Source organism: Tauraco erythrolophus, chromosome 14 (assembly GCF_009769465.1).
Source record: "Tauraco erythrolophus isolate bTauEry1 chromosome 14, bTauEry1.pri, whole genome shotgun sequence".
Classification (NCBI taxonomy): Eukaryota; Metazoa; Chordata; class Aves; order Musophagiformes; family Musophagidae; genus Tauraco; species Tauraco erythrolophus.
In genome coordinates, this window is record NC_141478.1 from 23,738,186 (window position 1) to 23,763,667 (window position 25,482).

The 25,482-nt window shown below is 50.7% G+C and overlaps 2 non-coding genes across 2 annotated transcripts; both read left to right on the forward strand.

Annotated features, from left to right (window-relative positions):
• Positions 1-601: 601 nt before the first annotated feature.
• On the forward strand, positions 602-683 carry TRNAS-AGA (transfer RNA serine (anticodon AGA)). The gene has a single exon. It is a non-coding gene; the product is annotated as a tRNA-Ser (tRNA).
• An 18,716-nt stretch (positions 684-19,399) lies between these two features.
• TRNAQ-CUG (transfer RNA glutamine (anticodon CUG)) lies at positions 19,400-19,471 on the forward strand. Its single transcript has one exon. It is a non-coding gene; the product is annotated as a tRNA-Gln (tRNA).
• The last annotated feature ends 6,011 nt before the right edge of the window (positions 19,472-25,482 follow it).

A 25,482-nucleotide genomic window follows, 5' to 3' on the forward strand; every position in this document is an offset into this window, starting at 1 on the left:
TAAAGGACAGGCCTCCTCCCACCACACACTCAAATTGGATACTGGCCGGCCTCCTCCTTGGAGCCCCCAGCTCACACACTTCCTTAACCCACTCCCATGCTCACCCTCTTGACTGCAACGACCTCCCTTTGCTCTTTATGCGGAAAGATCTAGGTCCTCAAGAGGCTGGGGGTGCTGCTGGGAGGTCACCATCTTCCCTGGAGGAGTGTCCCCACCCTAGTGCTCACAGCAGGCTTGAGACATCCTCAGATAAATTTGAGAAGCAAAGCAGGGTTTATATCCCACCCAACAACTACCATCAACTGTGGATGTCTCCAGACAGCTGCCTTCCCTTCTTCCCTGGGAGCAGGAGAGATACCAACTGGGGAGGGAAAGTGTCCCCTGTGGCAAGATATCCCAGATGCCTGGCTGAGAAGAAGATGCTGGGAGCTGCAGCTGTAGGCCCTGGGCTTCTGCCTCACAAGGCTTCTGGAAGGCTGGCACCAGGTGCCTGCTGTGCCAGTGCAGGTCCCAATTGCAGAGACTTGGCATGGAAACTCCGAGGGAGTCAGGTGTCCTTGGACTGGGCATGTATTCAGCAGGGCAGAGAAAGCCAGAGCAGGTAGTTGTGGCTGAGTGGTGAAGGCGATGGACTAGAAATCCATTGGGGTTTCCCCATGCAGGTTCAAATCCTGCCAACTATGGGCCACAGTCCCCTTTTGGGCTCCCGACAATTGACCATACTGCAGCCATGGCACTCAACTCTACAGACACAGTCCCAGGGACTCAGCAAAACCCCTTTGCCTCCTACCAAAAGTGTTCTTGCCTTTCTCTAGAAATGTCTGGGTAGATGGGATTGTCTTCTCCCAATTGACATGGCAGGAAAGCTGTGGAAGATGAAAGAGCCAGTAAGAAGTCCACTTTTGTTGCTTCTTGAGCAGAACTTGAGAGTCTGACTTCACCACACATCCCAAGCAGCAGATGCCAACCAGCTGCCTTCCCTACACCTGAAACTACAGCCACTTATCTCCTAAGAGAGCCTGCACAGCATGGTCCTCTTTGCTAAAGATGAAGGGAAGACAATTCCTGCATCTGAGGTCTTTCCAGCTCTCACAAAGTGCTCCTCACTTTAGGTCTCATGAAGGCAGATTGGTGAGGAGCAGCAGGCAAGTGCAGGGAAGAGAAGGGGCCAGTGCCGACTAGGAGCTACAAAAGAGTTTCTACTGCACATACATGGACCTCATTGCTAACAACAAAGTGAAGACACACAACAGATCTGACATCTTGCATTACCAAGAGGTCTTGTCTTATCACCGACTGAAAAGAAAAAGGTGGAGAAAAGCATTAAGCATGTGCACTAATTTACATGCTAGGCAAAGATATTTTAACCAATTGTTTAAAAGGAAAACAATGTATATGTATTGGGAAAATGAAGATGTTAATGCCTTGTTAATAAATAACCATCAATTTGGAGCCTCGGTGTGCTGTCTTGGGACAGGCACCCATAGATACGTATCCGTGTAATGAAAGGAAATGCTTCCACTCTGTGTCTGGACTGGATCTTTGCACACCGGTTGTCGAACCCAAGTTTTGGGACAAAACCAGTGGCATCAGGAGACTACCTGTGCCATCACAGACCCTGGTGGGTTTGCTCTGTCACAGCCCCTGAGAGGAAGAGGGGCTGCTGGTTGCCAGCCTAGGTGGTGCAGCATCTTAAGGAGAAGGGAAACCCTGAGGGGCTCATTTGTTACAAAACTTTGACAAAAATAATGAAGTAGAAAAGTTAGATAGAAAATCTGAAAAGCAAATTGCATAAGTCAGGATTGTTAAGTTTAATAAGTAACTACAGAGTCCTCAGTAGAAAATTACTGGATGTTTTAAACCAAGAAACATAAAGATCTTGCCATCCAGCTGCTGGATTTCTATATGCATTGTTTTAAGCCTGAGAACCATGGAGTTCTCACCAGCTAACCACTAGGAGTTCTTGTATTTTATTAAGAAACAAATGAAGTGGTCATGGACACCAGTTCTGCTGCTTGAAACCCCCCTTCATTACTCCTTCATGCCTTGATTTGAATATCAAAGATTATAATCAGTAAAAATAAGTAGAATTAACCAACGACTGTTACAGGGTAGCACTATTGATAAGGTGGTGTAACTAGCAAAACCAATCATTTTAAAGGTCAAATTTAAGAGCGAGAGTAATATGCAATTTTATATAAAGGAACTTATGCAATGATGATTCAACAAAATAAGCACATGTAAACCTATGGATTTTGATGCTAAGGCAGACACGCTTGGATGGAGCCATCCCCCGTGTCCCCAGTGCTGCAATAAAGGAGTGCCTGTTTATCTACCTTGTGTAGATGAATTTTCTTCCCGGCTGGTAACACATTCAGAGAGAGCCTGGAGAAAGAACAAAGGTGAGAAGGAGGGAAAAGCCTCTTGCTGGTGCACAGTCTGTTCCCTGCAGCAATTCCACTGACGGTGACAGAAGCAGCGCAACAAGGAGAGCCTGAGAGGTGTTAGCAGCATGGATGAAGAAGGAAAGGGGCAGTGGAAGGGGGAGCTGGAGCTGAGCCAGGGACCTCTTGATCTGCAGTCAAATTCTCTGCCCTGAGCAGTAGCCTCTGTAGCTGGCATGCCACAGACACACTCCTCACGCTCATATCTGCACCCACATCCCAGTCCTCTCCATCCTGCTTTTGCTTTTGTCTCCTCTGACTGACTGATACATAGAATCATAGAATCATAGAATGGTTAGGGCTGGAAGGGACCTTCAAAGGTCATCTAGTCCAACCCCCCTGCAAGGAACAGGGATATCTCCAACTAGATCAGGTTGCTCAGGGCCTTGTCCAACCTGGCCTTGAACGTCTCCAGGGATGGAGCATCCACCACCTCTCTGGGCAACCTGTTCCAGTGTTCTACCACTCTCATAGTTAAAAATTTTTTCCTAATATCCAACCTGAACCTACCTCCCTCTATTTTAAAACCATTACCCCTTGTCCTATCATAACTGGCCCTCCTGAACAGCCTCTCCCCATCTTTCCTGTAGGCCCCCTTGAGGTACTGGAAGACCGCTGTAAGGTCACCCCGGAGCCTCCTCTTCTCCAGGCTGAACAGCCCCAACTCTTTCAGCCTGTCCTCATAGGAAAGGTGCTCCAGCCCTCTTATCATCTTCGTGGCCCTCCTCTGGACCCTCTCCAACTGGTCCATTCTCTGGACCAGTTACATTCATTCCACATGCTCTGGCCTGGGGCAAGGTGGGTAGAAGGAACCAGCAGACAGAGCACAAACATGCAGGCTTTGGTGCTGCCTCCTTGTCCCTCGACCTCACCAACAGGATCTACCAGCTCAGTCAGCCTGGAATGCATTGATGTTAACAACCTTCTCCAAATGATAGAGATACTAATGAGAAGAGGTGCTATGCTGGACCTTATTCTCACCAACAAGGAGGGGCTGGTGGAGAATGTGAAGTTCAAGGGAGACCTTGACTATAGTGACCATGAAATGGTGGAGTTCAAGATCATTAGCCTCAAGGCAGCGAGGAAAGGGCACAGCAAGCTCACTACCCTGGACTTTAGGAGAGCAGACTTTGGCCACTTGAAAGATCTGCATCCCCTGGAAGGGATGCATTCCAAAACCTAAAAAGAGCTTACAAGAAAGCTGGAGAAGAACTTTTTGTGAGGGTATGTAACAATAGGAGAAGGGGCAATGGATTTAACTGAAAGAGGGTAGACTTAGGTTAGAAATTCTTTACTCTGAGGGTGGTGAAACACTGGGACAGGTTGCACAGATGAGTTGTGCATGTAAAATTTCTGGAAGTGTTCAAGGTCAGGTTAGATGAAGCTTTAAGCAACCGAATGTAGTGGAAGGTGTCCCTGCCTATGGCAGGGGGGGTTGGAACTAGATGATCTTTGAGGTCTCTTCCGACCCAAACAATTCTATGATTTTATGAATTGACTTTTTCTCCCACTCCTCACAGCCACTGCCTCTCCCTTGCATTTTTCAGGAAGTGTTCCCTCCACTGCTCTGCTTCAGCTTTCTTGGCATCCACGACCATGATATTCCTGCACCCTCAACCCCTTCTCTCTGCCACTGCCATCTTCTCCTTTACTTTCTCAGCAGCCAGCACTCCCACACTGTCCCGCAGCAAAGCAGGCTGTTGTGTAGCAGCAGACATGGCACAGAACAGTACAACACAGACTCACCTACAGGGCAGTGGCTGTCCTGGGGACAGAGATGTTTCTCCTTCCTATCAGGCAGCTAAATCCCCAACTTCCCAGCCACGGGTGGAGAACTCCGGGGCCATTGATGTGGCGAAAAAAAAAAAGACTGGGGCTAGTTTTTTTAGGCAACACCAGTGTGATTGACTCAAACTCCTGGGAGCTTTCTTTGTCCTTGCCTGCTGCCTTGCCCACTCATAGGTCCAGCCAGGAGCAGAGCTGTGTAGGTTTTCCCAGTGGGCACTGCATTGGCCACGTGTGACTGAGGTGTTGGTAGTGGAGGGGAGAGAGGGTGCAGCAGGGTGGCTTCTGTAAGTGGCTGCCCTTTTCTGGACGCAGCCAGTTCCAGCTCCCTTCACAACTCTCAGTCATCTGCAAAGCTTGTGGCATAGGGAACACCCATGCTAAAGCAGAGGAAGAGTTCCTCCTTCCCTTTTCAGGCAATGACCTTTCCAATCGCATGACTCTTCAATAACAATCGAAGGTGGCCTCTTCCACAAGTCCTCCTTGTCTAAGTGCATCATGGGCTAGCAGCAGGAAGATAGCATGGATATCTACAAGGGAGCTCCCTGCTATCTGAGTACCTGATGTGCCCAGAACTTTGAGATCGCTTGGATGTTGACTGTGAAGCCACCTCTGGCTCTGCAAGAGATGGGCCTTCCACAGGAATATCACTTGCATTAGGTGCTTACATTCATTCCACAGTGGATACCACTGCATGGTATATTTTTTTCATCCAAACACTTCTTGGTCCGGAGGAGATGGACAGCCCATCAGAGGCAAATCTGAGAACGAGCGGGCAATCACAAAGCAGTAGGAGACCTCAGGGGGAATGATGCTGCCAAAAGCGGCATCTTCCCTGTATTTAGTGAGTGGGGCTTCCTTGCCAGATGTGCTTTTGAGGACACTGATAGAGTTGCCTGGTCCTGACAACCAACCACAGGTCTACCTGAGAGCACGTGGGTCAGGAAATGGCTGTCAGCCAATCAGAGAGCAGTATGAAAACCTGTTGATTATGATGTTTAACAAAATGGCACCTGCCTGTCATAAAATGACAGCTGATACAACATGGAGCCTCCATGTATGCAGGAGAAGGTCATTGCTGGGCAGATGTACTCACAGGTAAAGGGGAAGGGGTGGCTGGTCCTGCCAGCCAATCACAACAGACCACATTGCAGGGAGACAGGAGTGACTTTAAGGGAAATGGTACACTCGGATACTTCTTGGGGGGCTGAGGCTGACGGGCTGATGAGTAAGAGCCACATTACTCACAAGTTACAAGGAAGCTAATGTCAAATGTGTTTGCAGGAAATAAAGTGAGAAGGATTGCAGTGCAGCCCTGGAGGGGCTGCCAAGGAGACAGTGACCTCTCTGACAGTGACACTGTTCCGAAGTTAACAGGCCAAGGCCCCGAGTGCGCTGAGGTACCAGGGAAGATTTGTCTGCTGAGAGCAGGAGGTCGGCCCAAGGGACCTCTTGAGGTTTTTTCTAACCTTCATTATTCTGGAGTGCACCGAGTCTCATGGGCCCTTGAGCAGCCACCAAAAGGCAACACCTTGGAAGGCAGCAGCAGCACGAGATTGCAGAGACGCACCTGATGCTTCTGAAATGGTGCTAAAATGTGTGGAAACCGTGTAGAGGAAAGCAGAACTTTTGGAAGAATGAGGCTATGAGCTCCGGTATGTCTGAGTCCAGTGCACACTGTCCATTGAAGTCCACGGCACGATGACTGTTGTTTGCCTGGAGTTCAGGGTTTTCCCCAACACTTGCACAGCACGATGACTCCCAGGTGCTCTGGGAGACTGATCCCATGACCCTTTGTAGTTTGAAATGCATGGAATGGGCCACCGATCCCTGACCCAGGAAAAAGGGCTGTGAGCTTTTGGCTCCCTGCCCTCTACCTCTCCTCAAAAGCAGGCCATCCAGGCTTTGGCCTCTGGGATGAACTCCCTGAGCAAAACAGGTCAATTTGGGTTTGGGCCTTTTTTCAGGAAGATGCAGGCATTTCCTTGATCATCCTCCTGTACCTTGAATTCTTTGTTTTCCAATGGGTTCTCCACTTCATGGACATGGCAGAAGAGATCCCTTGGAGGGCTCCTTGTGGTTGGTCAGGTTGATACTCTGAAAGGAAGAGGGAGAATCTGACCCCTCCCTTGGCACCAAGTCTATCCCCAAGCATGAGGCACTGCCAGTTGTGGGTGGAGCTCTCTGAATTGATACCAGAGCTTCAAAATCAAGGAGGATGGCAAGAGAAGGACAGATATTCCACAGAGAAATGGAGAGAAGATGAAGCAGCGATGGACAACACTGGAAATACAAGTAATGCCACGAGTGGTCAAAGACGGGAAACAGTTGCCCATGCTGGTTCTAGAGTCTCCATCTTTGGAGATGTCCAACATCCAACCAGACACGGTCTTGAACCGCCTCCTCTACTTGTCCTTGCTTTGAGCCATGCTTGGACTGCATGATCTCAGCTTCAGCTGTTGTGTGATTCGCTGAGCACCTGCTGGATCCCCAGGGTACCAGGTACAGTGAGGAGCTGAGTGCCATGGTTGCAGCATAGTCAAATGCAGGGAGCCCAGAAGTGGACCACACCCCTTAGTGTACAGTATTTGAACCTGCACAGGGAAACCACAATCAATTTCTAGTCCATTGTCTTCACCACTTGATCACAGCTACCTGCTCCAGCCTTCTCTGACCTGCTGATCACATGCCCTGTGCAATGACGCTTGGCTTGGTGGGAGTTTCAGGGCAATCCTCCACTTGAAGATTTACAGTTGGGACCTTCACTGAGCATGACAGGCACCTGGTGCCAGCCTTCCAGAGGCTTTGGAGGCTTAACCTCAGGTCCTAGAGCTGCAGCTCCCAGCGTCTAGTTCTCAGCCAGGCATCTGGAATACCTTGCCACAAGGCAATGCTTTCACTCCCCAGCTGGCATCTCTGCTGCTTCCAGAAAAGAAGGGAAGGCAGCTGTCAGGAGACAACCAAGGATGATGATAATTGTAGGGTGGGCTGTTAGACCCTGCTTTGCTTCTCAAATTTATCTGAGGATGACTCTGAGCCTGCTGTGAGAACAGTGTGGAGGTGGTACACAGGGCAGTGCCTGTCTGCGCGTGCCCAGAGCAAGGCTGGGAGGTGGTTGCAGGTAGTGGGTGAACATGAGGAGTGGCTTGAAGAAGAGTGTGTGTGGGGTCTGGAAGGAGGAGACCAGCTAATTTGTGAAGCGGTGGAGCAGGAGGCAGCACTTCACACAGGTGCATTGGTGTTGCTTACAAGCCTAGGCTGCGGCTCCAAGGATGTGGTTGCATCTTCCACAGCCAGGAGGAAATGGCACACCTTTTGTAAGCAGGGCCTAAACCTTAATTAGGAAATCAATCAATTCAATTCAGCTGGGCAATCTGGGCAATCGCCACAGTTGCAATAGCCATAATTCCCTCTTTTTGTTTTACAATTTTTTGTTTTCAAAGTTTTTTTCAGAGGTTTACAGTTTTTTGTTTTCAAAGGTTTTCAAGAAGGCTTTACAGTGAGCAGAGACCCAGTCCATTCATTCCAACTCCAGCACGCTTCCCTCCTGTGAATATCACATCAGGGCTTGTGGCTTTACCTTCTTTACCGAAGGACTCTCGCTCCGGCTCTTTTGGCTCTGGTGAGGCAGTCGCAGTCCTCAGGGTCTCTCAGATGTATCACGTTGGGGGTCACCAGATGTTGCTCACCAGCCTAAGATGCAGCTCCAAGGATGTTGTTGCATCTCCCACAGCCAGGAGGAAATGGCCCACCTTCTGTAAGCAGGGCCTAAACCTTAATTAGGAAATCAATCGATTCAATCCAGCTGGGCAATCTGGGCAATAGCCACAGTTGCAATAGCCATACGCTGGTGGTATAGTGATGAGCACAGCTGCCTTCCAAGCAGATGACTAAGATTTTCCTCCTGGCCAATGCTGACAAGTGCCTTTTCAGTCTGGCTCCAGGGTTCCTTGTTTGTTTAGCAGGGAGCCTTTCTTGCTTATATACCACCCAGCTTTCCCCTGAGGCTTCAAGCCACTTCCCTTGCATTCCTGCAGCCTTAAGACCAATTGAGACCAGTGCTTTCTGTGTGCTGGGTGGGCTGAAGGCTGCGCATCTGACTGGGATGCTGGTACAGGAGCCAGGAGAGAGACATTTTTATCCTGGAACTGCTGCTGCTGCTGCTGGTTGCACTTGGAGGAGAAAAGCATGTTGCTATGGCAGGGTACAAAAGAGATTGCTGATGTCTAGGTGGCCATCAAGGGACACACTGAAGCAAGGTGAGCAATTCTGGTATGCTTTGGGAGGAGGATGGTTCTTTATGTGCTGGCTCAAAGACATGTCTGTGTGATCTGAAGTCACCCTGGAGATGCTGACCTACACCATTCAGGCTCCAGCATTGCAGAGACATCCTGAAGTTTACTGGAACTGGCTGTAACCATATTCTTGTAACTAAGAACTGAGACACTCTCATGTCTCTTGCAGCTTATGACCTGTGGGCCAAGGGAAACACGAGATGCCTCTCACAACCAGACTCTCGATGTGAAGGGAACAAAGCTTCTCAAGTCTATGATTCAAGAGTTGCTAATAGTGAAAAAAACAATGCTGACAGTCAAAAACCAATTCTGAGCGTGGGGTTGTATGGAGGGTTGATGTTGGCTCAGTATTTACGCACTCCCACTCTGTCGTCAGCCGTGCTACAAGTAGGTGGTGTTACGAAAAGGTAATTGTGAATGTGCATGGTCTGTTCCCTACTGCAATGCCCACCCAACCCCATCTTGCAGTCACACTGCCTATGGGCAGTTTTGGAAACCAGTGCTTTCCTCCTTTCCTCTCCATACTCATCTCCTGGAGTTTATTGCCACAATACAGTGAAATAGAGAGGTGTTGTGACTGTTTTTCATAGAAACTTGAGAACTGAGAATTTGACTCAAAAGCTCTGAATAAACATTCATATCTGACCAACTGGGACATTGACATTGTGTGTGGCATGTCTTGTATCTCCTTCTGCGACCACTATTACTTGCCCTCATACTGAGCACAGGAATATGGCGCTCTCTTCTTTACTCTGTCTGACCACCCTCCCATCCCAGGTGTTCAGAGCCATGGAGAAGGTGCCTCCTCAGACTTCTCTTCCACAGGCTAATTACCCCAGCTCTGCCAGCCTCTTCTTGTATGGCAGATGAACCAAGTCTTTGATCACCTCAGCGTCCCTTTGTCATACCCAGCAGATCTCCTAGCTGTGCAGAAGGGGGAATCAGCCTTCTTTCTTATTCTTGGTGTGTTGGAACTCCACACCAATTGGTGGTAAGCTTGGGACAAAGGGCTGTGTTCTTCCTTGCTGAATGGATAGCTAAGTGAGAGAGGAGGAGAACAAACCACCACAAGTCTCCAGCTCTGCTACACAAAGTCTTTAATGAAAAGGAGTAAAAGCAGTGGCACAGAAGAGAGAGCAAGAAAACTGTTGACAAGGGTTCAGGTAACCCCTAACTCTGGAACTCTTCTCCTGTCATTAGGAGGTTCAGCAATGTAGGAGAGAATGAGCCCTTTCTCAAGGAGCTCAGAGGAAAGCAGAGCCAGATGAGACATGATGAGTCCTGTTGTGCGGCAAGGAACAGCAGGCACAGGTCCCTCCTGCCAGGTGGGATGAGAACACCCAGCCCATCTGCAAGCTGTGGCCACGGTCCTGCTGCTGCGGGATCCCCGTCTTCCTTCCTGCTCCAAAAAGGATGGTCCACCGGTTTCAGCAGTTCTGAATGAAGCGCAGTGGGGGAGGCAGACAGAGCCCAGACCCTCCCAGACCAAAGGAGCCCCCTGAAGAAATGGGAACACCCCCGACACTGAGGGAGCTCCCAACAGCAGCTGACAGAGACGATCCCACGGCTGTGCTCTGAGGGAAAGAGGTGAGGATGGGGCCTGGCAGGGTCACCACCACTGGGGAGGCTTCGATGGCCACCGTCGAGTCAGCGCAGCGGGCGACACAGGGCTCACTGCAGCTGCTGGCAAGTGGGGTTGGGCCAGAGGTGCCGCAGGGGCGTGGGGGACAAGGTCTGAAGCAAGACATCTCTGGGTGAGGGAGGCAAAGCTGAAACACAGAGCAGAGAAAAAACATAGACCTCAACATCACCCTGTCTATCGTTTCTTCAGCTTCCTCTGCAGACACTCTTTGCTGCCCTGCATCTCCATTTCTAGCTCCGTGTCCAAAACAGGCCTGAAGCTTATCTTGCTAACACGCGCAACAGGTGTGACATCTCACTGTAAGGCTAGATTTGAAGAACCAGGAGCAAAAATGTGCCTAACTTGCTCCTTATTCCACCAAGACCTTCTCCTGCATTACCCAGTGCAATACCATGGATGAAGATTTAACATCAATTATCCCAGCACAAATAGGCTGGGATGAACAGGTGTCTCAGAAATCACCTCCTAGAAACACTCACTGTGCCTACAGCTCCCACAGCACTCATCGTGCTGTCTGAGTGGCACAGCACAGGAAGGCTGATCCGCTGTGGAGACAGGACCCAGCACAGTGGGTTTAGAGCACCTGTGCAAAGACTGATCCTACCCATCTCCAGAACAAACATTGTTGCATTGAAGGTGGCACTGGATGCCCTTGGCCATTTGGTTCAAGACCGTCTGCTGCAGGTGCACATTCTGGTGGGCAGACCTCCCTGCAGCTGAGCCCCATTCATCCCATTCTGCTTCTTGAAAGGACCCCCTCTTCCCAGCTCTCCCCAGCCCCGCCATTCAAAGAGAAAGAGGTCAGAACTGTTCAACAGCTCTATTGCATGGCCAAGCTGAGGCAGCCCAAGTATCAACCTGAGCAGTCCCCAGGAGAGCAGTTCAGCCCACAGGGAGACATGGAGCGGACTCAGGCTTACCTCGTTCCTCGAGGAAAGGGAGGCAAGAGAGAAGGATGTGGAGCCTGCAGCAGCACAGGCTTTTATGCTGTGTCCCAGAGCCCCAGGGGCCACAAACATTCCTTGATCATGAACCATCTAAACACCTAGTTGTTGCTGCTTCTTAAAGCCTCACTGGTGATTAAGTCCTTGCCTCTTTCACCACCGAACATCAAAACAATTCATCTGTGTCCCAGCTTCATAAGGCCAATGAACTCCAAGATCTCAGCTAGTGTGCAGGGAGTTTTCAAGGGGATTTCTGTGATAGAAATTGCCTTTGTCACATTGCCTTCTTCATGGACAGCACGGTCTTGAGTCATGGTAAATTCAGCTATTGAGCCTTTTTCAAATGTTTTCCATATGTAGGCTGAGGCTAACCCTGAGATACATTTCTGATTTGGGATTATCGTAAACACACAGGAGACAGAGGGTAAATGCAGAGAGAGCGTCAAGACAGGACAGTGCCATAGGTGAGAAGAGACTCACCTCTGGAGGAATGTGGCAAATTTCCATGGCAAGGAGGGACCATTGTGGGCTGGAGAGGAGCCCCTCGTGGGCAGGAGTGGCAGCCATGAAGACCTTGTTTACACTCATCAGGCTCTGCCACAGCCTTTTTATTCTGCCTAGGAGCTCAGGGAACAATGGCAGAGTCGTAACAACAGCAAGAGGGCCAGAGGGCCAGGCAGGTCTCTTTCAAGTGACCTCTCCATGGGATCTCCATTGCCATGTTTCTTCATGTTGACAAGGCCTTCACATTTCTTCACACCTGAAGTGTGAGTTCAGCTTGGGAAGTGGAGGACCTGTTGAAAACAAACAAATCAGAGTGTAGGGGAATAATCAAAGAGATGCCTGTGCCTTCCCTGAAAGACAACTGTGCTCAAATTGACCTGTTTGGCTCAGCAAATTCACCCCAGGGGACAAAGCATGGATGGCCTGCTTTAGAGGAGAGGCACAGGGAATGGAGCCAAAATCTCAAAGCTCTTTTTCTGGGTCAGGGATGGGTGCCCCATTCCATGCATTTCAAATTACAAAGGGACATGAGATCAGTCTCCCAGAGCACCTGGGATTCACTGCATTACGGAAGAGTTGGGAAAAACCCTTATATCCAGGTAAATATGAGTCATTGTGCTGTGAACTTCAGTGGACATGGTGTCTTGGCTTCAGGCGTGCCATGGATAGCAGAGCTCATAGCCTCATTCCTCCCAAAGTTCTGCTTTCCTCAAAGGCATTTCCAGACATTTTGGCACCATTCCTGAATCAACAGGTGCTTCTCTGCAATCTTCTGCTGTCGTGAACTTCCAATGCATTGCCTTTCGGTGGCTGCTTGGGGGCTCATGTGTCTCAGTATAACCCAGAATAATGAAGGTTAAAAAGGATCTCTGGATGTCCTATAGGATGATTTCCTGCTAGGAGCTAATGAAATTACTCATTTACATCAGGAAACTCTGGGCCATGTCCTATTGAGTTCTCAACAGTGCCATTGTCGAAGAGGTCACTGTGTCCTGTGCAACTCTTTCAGGGCTGCACTGCACCTACTGCGGGCCACTGGGAGATGGCTGTGAGGATGCCACCACTGGTGAGCAGATCCCAGGTTTATGGTGTAAATTCTGGAGATGGAATGAATAGAAGTTTTCTTGGGGTCCGTATAATGACCTCAAGGACATCCACTTCTCTATGGAAAAGTTCTCTCCCAAAGTTCTGCTTTCCTCAAAGGCATTTCCACACATTTTGGCACCATTCCTGAGTCAACAGGTGCTTCTCTGCAATCTTCTGCTGTCGTGACCTTCCAATGCATTGCCTTGGGTGGCTGCTCAAGTTCTCATGTGTCTCAGCATACCCCAGAATAATGAAGGTTACAAAAGATCTCTGGAGGTCCTATGGAATGGAGCTAACGAAATTACTTATTTATGTCAGGAAGTTCTGGGCCATGTCCCGATGAGTTCTCAACAGTGCCACTGTCGGAGACGTCACGGTCTCCTGTACAGCTCTTCCAGAGCTGCACTCACTCTGTGCCACTGTGTGCCAGCACTGGTGAGCAGAACCCAGATTTATGGTGTAAGTTCTGGAAATGGGATGAATAGAAGTTTTCTTGTGGTCTGTATAATGACACCTCAAGGATGCCCACTTCTCTATCTCATTCTCAGCCAGGTTGTTTCATCCCACTTTTAAAACCCACCTAGTGCGATCTTTGAACTGAATGAGCCAAAAGGCCAGAGTGTGCTCCATGGTACCATGAAGATCACAAGGGCTGGATCATAGAATCATAGAATCATAGAATGTTTAGGGTTGGAAGGGACCTCAAAGATCATCTAGTTCCAACCTCCCTGCCATGGACAGGGAAATCCTCCACTACACCAGATTGCCCAAAGCCTCATGCAACCTGGCCTTGAATACCTCCAGGGATGAGGCATCCACAACTTCTCTGGGCAACCTGTTCCAGTACCTCACCACCCTCAATGTAAAGAATTTCTTTCTTATATCTAACCTAAATCTCCCCTCTTTCAGTTTAAATCCATTGCCCCTTGTCCTATCACTACATACCCTTGTAAAAAGTCCCTCCCCAGTTTTCCTGTAGGCCCCCTTTAGGTACTGGAAAGCTGCAATAAGATCACCCCGGAATGATGTGTGCATGGAATGCCTCCTGCTCTGTGTTTTGCTTTCACGCCAGTGACTAGAAGCCCTTCTGGGCAGAAGGGCTCAAGGAGGAGCCAAAGTCTGTCCCAGCAGAGATTTCACTGTAAATCCTGATGGGAGCCTTCAGTCTTAATCCTGGTAGTTACTGCTTGTCCACATCCAGACCTTACTCCGTAAGCCCGGGATCTTCTCACTGGTGCTGGCACCCTCACTACCATCTCCTGGTGGCCCACTTGTGGGCCGGAGAGGCTCAGCTGTGAGAGACCCTGGCTGGTAGGATGGGGACTGGGCCTCAAGCCTTTGCTCAGGTGATAGCGTTCCTCTTTGGTGGCTACATGGTCGGAATGGGACATCTCAAAAGGTCCTTTCAAACTCAGGATGTTTGATGAAAGCTGAGGAGAGGGATCATTGCCCTTCCCTTGGAACTGCAGAAGCCACATCTAGGTGAGTGTGCCTCTGTTTAGGTCCCCAGGGACAAGAGAGGTGGTGATGATCTCTCCTGGAGAGAGGTACTGGCAGAGGACCAGGCAGAACATAAGGGCTGAAGCACATGACGTATGGGTGAGGATGAGAACACTAGGTTAGTGGAGCCTAGCAGGGATAAACAGGGAGGGGAGCAGAGGTTGGATGTAACTGTGGAAGGGTAAGAAGTTCAGAGCTTGTTGAGGTACTAGGGAAGATTGTTCTGCTTGGAGCAGTGGATGGGAAGCAAAGGACCTGCAGAGGTCCATTCCAACCTTCATTATTCTGGTACAGTGAGTCACACAAGCCCTTGAGCAGCCATCAAAAGGCAATGCCTTGGAAGGCTACAATAGCAGGAGATTGCAGAGAAGCACCAGTTGTTTTCTGACTCTATGAGGCCTGTTATCCCTGGCATGCCTGACGCAGGGACATCATGTCCACGGAGATTCAGAGCAGAGTGACTCATATCTGCCAGGTCTTAAGGGGTTTTCGCAACTCTTCCACATCATGATGACTCCCATGTGCTCTGGGAGACTGATCCCTTGTCTCTTTGTGGTTTGAAATGCATGGAGTTGGCCACCCCATTCCTGACCCAGGAAAAAGCGCCGCAAGATTTTGGTCCCTGCCCTGCACCACTCCTCTAAAGAAAGCCATCTAGGCCTTTGTCCCCTGGGGTGAACTTGCTTAGGAAAACAAGTCAATTGGAGTATTGATCTCTTTCAGGGAAGGACGCGAGCATCTTTTTGATCTCAAAATCCGGCTGCAATAGAGCTTGATAAGTGTAAGCAAGGTCCTCCTGGCCATCACTCCTGCCCACAGGGGTTTTACCACCAGCCCACAATGGTCTTTCCATGCCCTTGACCTTTGCCACATCCCTGGAAATTTTTCTCCTCTGTTATGGGATTATACAGTCTTGACTTTCTGTCTGAACTTAATGTATCCTGTGTGTCTATGAGTATCCATGGGGAGAAATCTCTCTCAGGGTTAGTCAAAGTGTCTGCACGGTAAGCACTTGAGAGATTATGTGAGGTGTCTCTTAGCTTTATTTCACCGTGACTGGTGACCGTGCTCACCATCCAGAAGGGAAAGTGACAAAGGAAATCTCTATCACAAATCCCCTTAAAATCTTCCTGAATACTACCCTAACACCTTGGAGTTCATTTGCCTTAGGAAGCTGTGACACAGATTAATTTCTTCAATGTTTGGTGGTGTGAAGTGGGAGCACATCTCAGGTGAATTGCAAACAGCATACTGGCTGACCTCCTCCTTCCAGCCCCCAGTGCACACAATTCCTTAACCACTCCTCATGCTCACCCTCTCAACTGCAACCACCTCCCACCCCTGCTCTGTAGGCAGACAGATCCTGCCAGATGCAGCACCTCCACACTGACTCTTAGTGCCATTTTCCAAATATTCCTGCTCCAGAGCCAAAAGAGAATCAGAGCTACTTTCATCTAGTGATCGAAAAGATCAGTTTGCAGGTCGTTTGGTATTTTAGTCCATGCTCAGGAATTGCACAATGCTAGCCAGTGCTGGAAAAAAGCTCTGGACATATGCATTCCACCAAAAAAAACCTCTTTTGTGTCTTCTGCCAAGTCATCCATACCTCCCTTGTATTCTCCATGCTTTGGAGAATACAGCCCGGCTCTACCTTACCCTTTCCATAGATCTCTCTGACTCTTACAAGCCATTTCCCCTACACACTGCATGTCAGTCATGGTCTTTGTTCCAGGGCTGGCACCACCCTAATTCCCCAGGAGGCTGGGGTTGCTGCCAGGAGGTCATCATCTTCCCTGGAGGAGTGTCCCCACCTTAGTGCTCACAGCAGGCTTTAGATATCCTCAGATAAATTTAAGAAACAAAGCAGGGTCTACTATCCCGCCCAACAGCTGCCATCAACTGTGGATGTCTCCAGACAGCTGCCTTCCCTTCTTCCCTGGAAGCAGCAGAGATGCCAGCTGGGGAGGGAAAGCATCCCCTGTGGCAGGATATCCCAGATGCCTGGCTGAGAAGAAGATGCTGGGAGCTGCAGCTGTAGGCCCTGGGGCTAAGCCTCCAAGCCTGGCACCAGGTGCCTGTCATGCTTAGTGAGTACCCCCATGCAGGTCTTTGAGTAGAGGATTGCCCTGAACCTTCTAGGGGAGCTAGATGTCATTGCACAGGGAATGTGTTCTGCAGTTCAGGGAAGGCTGTAGCAGGTAGCTGTGGTCTAGTGGTGAAGACGATGGACTAGAAATCTTCTGGGGTTTTCCCGTGCAGGTTGCAATCCTGCCAACTATGGAGTGAGGTCCCCGTTTGGGCTCCCTGCAATTGACCACACTGCAAACATGGGACTCCTCACTCAGCTCCTTACTGCACCTGGTACCCAGGGAAAAACAAAACCCCCTTGCCTACACTGCTTGTCCTCGCCTCCCCCCAGAAATGTCTGCATAGATGGGAAATCCTGCTCTTATTTGCAAGGTAGGCAAGTTGGGGAAAGAGAAGGGACCAGTGCTGAGTATGAGCCATGAAAACAAGTCCACTGTTTTGGATTGTTGAGCAGAACTTCAGAGCCTGATCTCACATGACACCCCAAGCCGCACAGCTCCACCATCTGTCTTCCCTTCACCTGAAACTACAGCACTCCATCTCCAAAGAGAGTCTGGAGAATGTGGCCCTCGTCGCTAAAGATGAGCGGAAGACGCCTCATGGTGCCAGCTCTGACAGTGTCCCTCACTTTAGGTTTCATGGAGGCAGACTGCTCTGGAGTAGCAGGGAGAGCAAATCACAGAGCCCCCTCTCACAAGGCAGTGATTTCCTGGGGACAAAGGTGCTTTTCCCTTCCCGTCAGGCACATCAATTCCTGAGTACTCGGCCGCACATGAAGATCTTCAGGGTCCTTTCGGTGAGGAGATGGACATGGCTGGTTCTATTTCAGGAAAGACGAGTGAGGTGGACTCTATGACTTGGGACATTTTCCATCCTAGTCTGTTTGTTGCTATTCAACCCTGCCTGGGGGTGCTGGTGGCTTTGCCCCGCACAAGAGGTGCATGACAGGCCTGCCCGTGGCTCCTCGGCACAGCCCATGGCCTGGTCACTACAGGCTGGGAAGGGAGGGCTCGGCACTGCCGACCTCCTGCAGCACCCTGCAATGCCCTGGGCTCCTCGATGGCTGCACAAGGCCCTGGCAGAGCTACACCTTCCTGCAAACGTTGCCAGGGATGGTAGCAGGGTGGGTTTTGCCTCTCTGCCCTGTGCCTCTCCCCTGTCAGTATCTAAGTGAAGCTCTGAAAGCTCTCCCAGGCTTTGGGTCCCAGCAGACACCTTTGTCTGACCCACATCTCAGCCCTTCTGTTCTCCAGACAGTCTGCAAGGTGAGAGGCACATGACCAAGCCACTCTCGGGCTTGCCAAGGCTTATCCTCAGACAGAAAGACCTTGGGAAGGTCTTTCCGACTTCTGGGGAGATCAGCAGCCCCTCTGGTTCCATCCACAAAACCAGTGCCTGGGACAGGACATGAAGGTGACCTAGCTTCTCGTGTGGGCCAGCCCAGCCTGAGCTGCAGATCCCGGGTGCTAGGGAGCTCTGAGACATTTCTGGCTGCCCACTGAAGCCTGTAAGGGGGACACAAAGTGTCTTCTCTGCAGTGACCCCCAGGCAGGAGCCACAGCAGCGGCTCTTGAGGTAGGAGCAGTTGCCGTGACCTTGTGGAAGCCAACAGGCTGGGGACTGCAGCAGCCCCAGTGGGCAGGGCTGCTGGAAAGGCAAGCAAGGACAAAATGCCCCGAGCAATGAAGCTGCCTGCACTGGCCCCCACAGTGTGTCCAGAGTCCTTGATCCCCCGGTCCTGGGTGAGATCAGTGAGCCTGGGCAGAGCCTCAGCTCCCTCCTGCAGCAGCACAGCATCTACATGGGAAAGGGCTGACCCTGGAGGAGGGGTCTCTCCACCTCTTTGCAAAACCTTCAGAGATCAGACCCTGCTCTTGCTGCTCCCAGACATCCCTCCATCCTGCTCGGTCCTGCAGATCCCAGGGATGGTTGAGGAAAGCCCTCAGCAATGCTGCTGCTCAGGGACATGCTTTCAGAGTAGTGACTCTTCAGCGATTTCCCTGTACTCCAGTGACTGGATATTTCTTGTGCCCTCTCTGTTGTCTGGTATCTTCAGCTTGCACATGACAGCATGGCTTGTCTCATGGGTTCAGAAGTACCGGGTGCCAGCCCAGTGCTTCAGGCAGTCCAAAGGTACCAAGACGGTGTGTCCCTTGTGCCCTGGGCTGAGTCTGAGATCTGGTACAATGTCCCTGAATGTGTTTCCTCCTGTCAGACCCCTGAGACCTCTCCACACACAGATTCAAACCTTGGCACAAGGAGGACGGCACCAGTGCAGCTTTTCCTCACTGTGGGCATGTACCCTTCTTGGGCAGGCAGTGTGGTGGTGTCAGGGCATGAAGGAAAGCTCCCTCCAGCTCACAGCGAAATATACCTGAGTCTGCAGCAGCCTTGGGAGAGAAAACCTTCTTCTCACTAAGGGAGAGGCCACTTTGGCACAGAAGAGGCCAGCGTGTCCTGGAAGAAAGGATCCCGAGTGGAGGTCAGCCAGGATTGTTCCAGCAGAGGAAGACAGTCCAGCTTATGCAACCCATAACAAGCTGCTTTGGGTTTTCCTGCCAGCTCTTCCCTCTGCTGACCTCATCCGCTGCCCTCTTTCTTGATCCCCTTGTTCGGCAAGGTCAGGAGCTCGGCTAGGACTGCAACCAAGAGTAAGGATATCTGGCTAACGGCTGCTGAGTATGAGCTACGAGGTGAGAAAGAGGAGGGGCAGTAACTTCCACAGGCAGATGGACAGGCTGTCCAGCACAGGGGTGAGGGGTGGCAGCAGCAGAGACCACAAGTGCAAGCGTTGAGCCACCCATTGCCGGCCATGAACGTACACTGTGAGGTAGATTGTTGAAGAGCGTCTGCTGGAAACTTCATCACTAGGTCTTATCAGGAGAAAACAAGATTCTCACAAGTTACCGGATTGGCTCTTGTAAGACAGGCCATGCCAGGCTTCCACAAAGAGCTCTGCCGCTGCCATGAAAGGTCCTGTGAGTGTGCCTGGTGGCTTTGGAGGAAGGTTGCACTTGGTGATGGCCAGGGAGATGTAGAGACTGCCAGGCTCAGCCAGGAGCATATGGCTCATGGAGTGTGACAGAGGGGAAAGATTACTTCTCCCCATGAGGTCCCATGGTGTAATAGTGAGCACTCTGGACTCTGAATCCAGCGATCTGAGTTCAAATCTCAGTGGGACCTTAAGCTTTTGGTTCCCTCAGGGCTTTTCTCAGCATGCTTATACCTTAACAGCATTGCTGTTGAGTCTATTGTTTAATGTTTTCTGATCTTCCTTCTTTCCTGTGCTCCAAGTCCTGGGACTGACGTCAGTGCCTCTTCTCCTGCCCTGTGCCCACCAAATCTCTGCAGCTTTCCTAAACAATGGCCCCTGGCCTCTCTCTTCTCCCTTGTACTTGATCCCTGCTCCTGACTGAGAGGCTCCAGCCTGGCGCACCAAATCACACAAGAGCTGAGGTGGAGATCATGCAGTCTACGCCTGGCTCAAAGCAGGGTCAAGTAGAGGAGGTGGTTCAGGGTCTTTTTTGGTTGAACATTGGATATCTCCAAAGATGGAGACACTCAAGCACTCCCTGAGTGACTGTTTCCCATGTTAGACAACTCTCCCAGTAGAACAAGGTTACTGTGCATGTCCATTCCTTCTTGCTCTCTCCATTTCTCTAAGGCTTTTCTGTCTTTCTCTTGCCTGCTTGCTTATTTTTGTAGCTCTGGTATCACTTCAGGGAGCTGCACCCACAACTGGCAGTGCCCCATGCATAAGGACAGACTCACTGTCATGGGAGAGAGCAGTTGCTCCCTGTTCTTTGCAGAGGTGTTGTCACACTGAGAGGACAAACAACCTTGGGTCTCCAGCAATGGTGCACAAAGTCTTTGATGAGAAGGATGAAATGCAGTGGCACAGAACAGAGAGCAAGAAACCCATCCTCAGGTTTCAGGGAGGCCCAGTGAATGGCCCATTTCTGAAGGACAAGCTCCATATGAAGTGCTTGCCTCTTCCCAATCTGCTCTACCTGATGGCAATTGCAGCCCACCAAGAGCAGTCCCTAACTTCCGCGCTCTCCTCCTGTCAGCAGGCCACTCAGGAAAGCAGAAGAGAATGAGCCCTTTCCCGTGGAGCTCAGAGCAAAGCAGAGCCAGAGGAGACACGGCGAGTCCTGCTGTGCAGCGAGAAGCAGCGGACACAGGTCTCTCCTTCCAGGTTGGATGAGAACACCCAGCCCGTCTGCAAGCCACGGAAACGCTTCTGCTGCTGCAGGGTCCCTGTCTTCCTTCCTGCTCCAAAAGAGATGATCCTCAGGCTTCAGCAGTTCAGACTGCAGCACAGTGGCGGAGGCAGACAGAGCCCTGACCCCCCCAGACCGAAGGAGCCCCCTGAAGAGATGGGAACACCCCCGACACTGAGGGAGCTCCCAACAGCAGCTGACAGAGATGATCCCACGGCTGTGCTCTGAGGGAAAGAGGTGAGGATGGGGCCTGGCAGGGTCACCACCACTGGGGAGGCCTGGATGGCCACCGTCGAGTCAGCGCAGCGGGCGACACAGGGCTCACTGCAGCTGCTGGCAAGTGGGGTTGGGCCAGAGGTGCTGCAGGGGCGCGGGGGACAAGGTCTGAAGCAAGACATCTCTGGATGAGGGAGGCAAAGCTGAAACACAGAGCAGGGAGGGAACTCTTGGCCATTTGCTAAGCAACCATCTGCTGCAGGTGCACATTAGGGTGGGCAGACGTCCTTGCAGCTGAGCCTCATTGATCCCCTTCTGCTTGAAGGAACCTCCCTGTTCCAAGCTCTTCCAGGCAACCCCCATCAAAATGGAAAGTGGTCACAGCTGTTCAACAGTTCTATTGCATGGCCAAGCTGAGGCAGCTAAAGTATCAACCTCACCAACCACAAGGAGCTCTCCAAGGGATCCCTTTTGCCATGTCTGTGAAGTGGAGAACCCATTGGAAAACAAAGAATTCAAGGTACAGGAGGATGATCAAGGAAATGCCTGCATCTTCCTGAAAAAAGGCCCAAACCCAAATTGACCTGCATTTCAAACTACAAAGGGTCATGGGATCAGTCTCCCAGAGCACCTGGGAGTCATCGTGCTGTGCAAGTGTTGGGGAAAACCCTGAACTCCAGGCAAACAAGAGTCATCGTGCCGTGGACTTCAATGGACAGTGTGCACTGGACTCAGACATACCGGAGCTCATAGCCTCATTCTTCCAAAAGTTCTGCTTTCCTCTACACGGTTTCCACACATTTTAGCACCATTTCAGAAGCATCAGGTGCGTCTCTGCAATCTCGTGCTGCTGCTGCCTTCCAAGGTGTTGCCTTTTGGTGGCTGCTCAAGGGCCCATGAGACTCGGTGCACTCCAGAATAATGAAGGTTAGAAAAAACCTCAAGAGGTCCCCTGGGCCGACCTCCTGCTCTCAGCAGACAAATCTTCCCTGGTACCTCAGCGCACTCGGGGCCTTGGCCTGTTAACTTCGGAACAGTGTCACTGTCAGAGAGGTCACTGTCTCCTTGGCAGCCCCTCCAGGGCTGCACTGCAATCCTTCTCACTTTATTTCCTGCAAACACATTTGACATTAGCTTCCTTGTAACTTGTGAGTAATGTGGCTCTTACTCATCAGCCCGTCAGCCTCAGCCCCCCAAGAAGTATCCGAGTGTACCATTTCCCTTAAAGTCACTCCTGTCTCCCTGCAATGTGGTCTGTTGTGATTGGCTGGCAGGACCAGCCACCCCTTCCCCTTTACCTGCGAGTACATCTGCCCAGGAATGACCTTCTCCTGCATACACGGAGGCTCCATGTTGTATCAGCTGTCATTTTATGTCAGGCAGGTGGCATTTTGTTGAACACCGTAACTAACAGGTTTTCATACTGCTCTCTGATTGGCTGACAGCCATTTCTTGACCCCTGTCATACCCACGTGCTCTCAGGTAGACCTGTGGTTGGCTGGAACGAATGTAAGCGCTTTATACAAGTGATATTCCTGTGGATGGCCCATCGCTTGCAGAGCCAGAGGTTGCCTCACAGTCAACATCCAAGTGATCTCAAAGCTTCAAGCCCATCAGGTTCTCAGGTAGCAGGGATTTCGCTTGCAGGTTGTCATGCTGTCTTCTTACTGCTATGCCATGAAGCACTCAGACAAGGAGAACTTCTGGAAGAGGCCACCTTCAATTGTTATTGAAGAGTCATGGGAATTGAAAGGTCATGTCCTAGAAAGGGAAGGAGGAACTCATCCTGAACTCCATCATGGATGCTCCCTATGCCACAAGCTTCGCAGTTGGCTCATTGTTGTGGAGGCACCTTTAAATGGCTGCATCCAGCACAGGGCAGCCCCTTACCTCTTCTCACAGAGGCCACCCTGCTGCACCCTCTCTCCCCTCCACTACCAACACCTCAGTCACACGTGGCCAATGCAGTGCCCACTGGGAATACCTGCACAGCTCTGCTCCTGGCTGGACCTGTGAGTGGGCAAGGCAGCAGGCAAGGACAAAGAAAGCTCTCAGGTGTTCAAGTCAATCACATTGGTGTTACACAAAGAAAACTAGCACCAGTCTTTTCTTTTTCTCCACCCCAATGGCCCTGGAGGTCTCCACCTGTGGCTGGAAATTTGGGGATTTAGCTGCCTGATAGGATGAAGAAACACCTGTCCCCAGGACAGCCACTGCCCTGTAGGTGAGTCTGTGCTGTGCTGTGCTGTGCCTGCTGCTCCACACAACAGCCTGCTTTGCTGAGGGACACTGTGGGAGTGCTGGCTGCTGAGAAAGTAGAGAAGATGGCAGTGGCAGAGAGAAGGGGTTGAGGGTGCAGGAATACCATGGTCATGGACGCCCAGAGAGCTGAAGCAGAGCAGTGGAGGGAACACTTCCTGAAAAATGCAAGGGAGAGGCAGTGGCTATGAGGTGTGGGAGAAAAAGTCAATTCATAAAATCATAGAATTGTTTGGGTTGGAAGAGACCTCAAAGATCATCTAGTTCCAACCCCCCCCTGCCATAGGCAGGGACACCTTCCACTACATTCGGTTGCTTAAAGCTTCATCTAACCTGACCTTGAACACTTCCAGAAATTTTACATCCACAACTCATCTGTGCAGCCTGTTCCAGTGTTTCACCACCCTCAGAGTAAAGTATTTCTAACCTAAGTCTACCCTCTTTCAGTTAAATCCATTGCCCCTTCTCCTATCATTACATACCCTCACAAAAAGTTCCTCTCCAGCTTCCTTGTAAGCCCTTTTTAGGTTTTGGAATGCTGCTAGAAGGTCTCCCAGAGCCTTCTCCTTTGCAGGCTAAACAATCCCAACTCTCTCAGCCTGTCTTCACAAGGAGAGGTGCTCCAGCCCTCACATCATCTTCTTGGCACTCCTCTGCACCCACTCCAAAGCTCCATGTCCTTCTCATGTTGGGGGGCCCCAGAGCTGAAGGCAGTACTCTAGGTGGAATATCACGAGAGCAGAGGCACAGACTCACTTCCCTCAGACCTGCTGGCAACTCTTCTTTGGATGCAGCCGAGGATAGGATAGGCATTCTGGACTGTAAGCACACATTGCAGGCTCATGTTTTGCTTCTCATCAACCAACAACCTCAAGTCCTTCTCCTTCAGGGCTGCTCTCAATTCATTCTCTGCCCAGCCTCTATTTGTGCTTGGGATTGCCTTGACTCAGATGCTGGACCTTGCACTTGGTCTTGCTGAAATTCATGAGGTGTGCACAGGCCCACCTCTCCAGCCTGTCAAGTTCTCTCTGGATGGCATCCCTTCCCTCCAGTATGTTGACCACACCACAAAGCTCAGTGTCATCAGAAAACTTGCTGAGGGTGCACTGAATCTCACTGTCCATGTTGCCAACAAAGATGCTGCCAACAGCACCGGCCCCAGTACTGACCCCTGAGGAACATCACTGGACTGCACTTGGACATCGAGCCACACTTCTTTCCAGGGCTTTACCCCATGATACTCTACCAAGCAGATCTTTCAAGAGGCCAAAGTCTGCTCTCCTGAAGTCCAGGGTAGTGAGCTTGCTGTGCCCTTTCCTTGCTTCTTTAAGGCTAATGATCTCGAACTCCACCATTTCAAGGTCACTATAGTCAAGAGTGCCCTTGAGCTTTACATTCCCCACCAGCCCCTCCTTGTTGGTGAGAACGAGGTCGAGCATAGCACCTCTCCTTGTTGGTTCCTCTATCACTTGGAGAAGGAAGTTATTATCAATGCATTCCAGGAACCTCCTGATTTTCTAATGTTCTGCTATGTTGTCCCTCCAACAGTGAGCTCTGTCAGCTAATGAGCAAAGAATTTCTTCCCACTTTGAGGAAGGTGAATCACATTTGCTGCCAGCAAGTCTGGTGCCATGTAGGCTATCCCATTGTCAAAAAAGCCAAAATTGTGGTGGTGACACCAGCCACCGAGCCACGTATTAATAGGCTGGTGGTGTCTGTTTCTTCCACAGTTCTTCCACAACTAGAAGGAGAGAGGGAAAAATGACCTATGCTCTAGATTTCCTAACCAAATATCCCAGGGCCCTGAAGTCTCTTTTGATTGTCCCTGATCAATGGATTGCCATCCACATGGAGGAGTAGTAGGGGATAATAGGCTAGGAAGTTGACTAGGCCACAGACTTCCCAAAGAAGGAGGGTCTGTCCGGCATATTGGACTCTCTTGTTCTCAGATGGGAATCACCTACAACTATTACCCATCTTTTCTTCCTCATGGAGGTCATCCTGATACAGGGGGTAGGCCTTTCTGACCCTGGCCACACCTCTAGTGTAGATGGACCATCATCTTCATGATCCAGCACCGGGGCTTCCACATTCAGAGATTCATAGCTGTTGTTCAGAGGAACCTGGGAAGGCGAGGTGGGGACGGAGAGGCTCACATGCTACCTGAGCACAGCCTTGCCTCCAGTCCCTCCTTTCCTTTAAGCTACTGCCCAGAGAGCTGGAGCACAGCAGTGCAGGGTACGTGTGCTGAAAGATGCTAAGGAGAGACAGTGAGTGAGGAGTGGGGGAAAAAATCAATTAGCAGAGCATATTTTGATCCATCAACCTCTGCGTTATGGGACCAGCAAGCTTCCGTTGAGCCACTCTGCTCCTCTCAGCACCCCATCCAGGACATTCCAGAGCCGGCCTGGCACTCCCTGGCACTGCCAGTGATACAAACCATCCTCCCTCCTCGCAAGCTGTTCCTCAGAAGCAGTCATCTCCTGATCTGTTCTC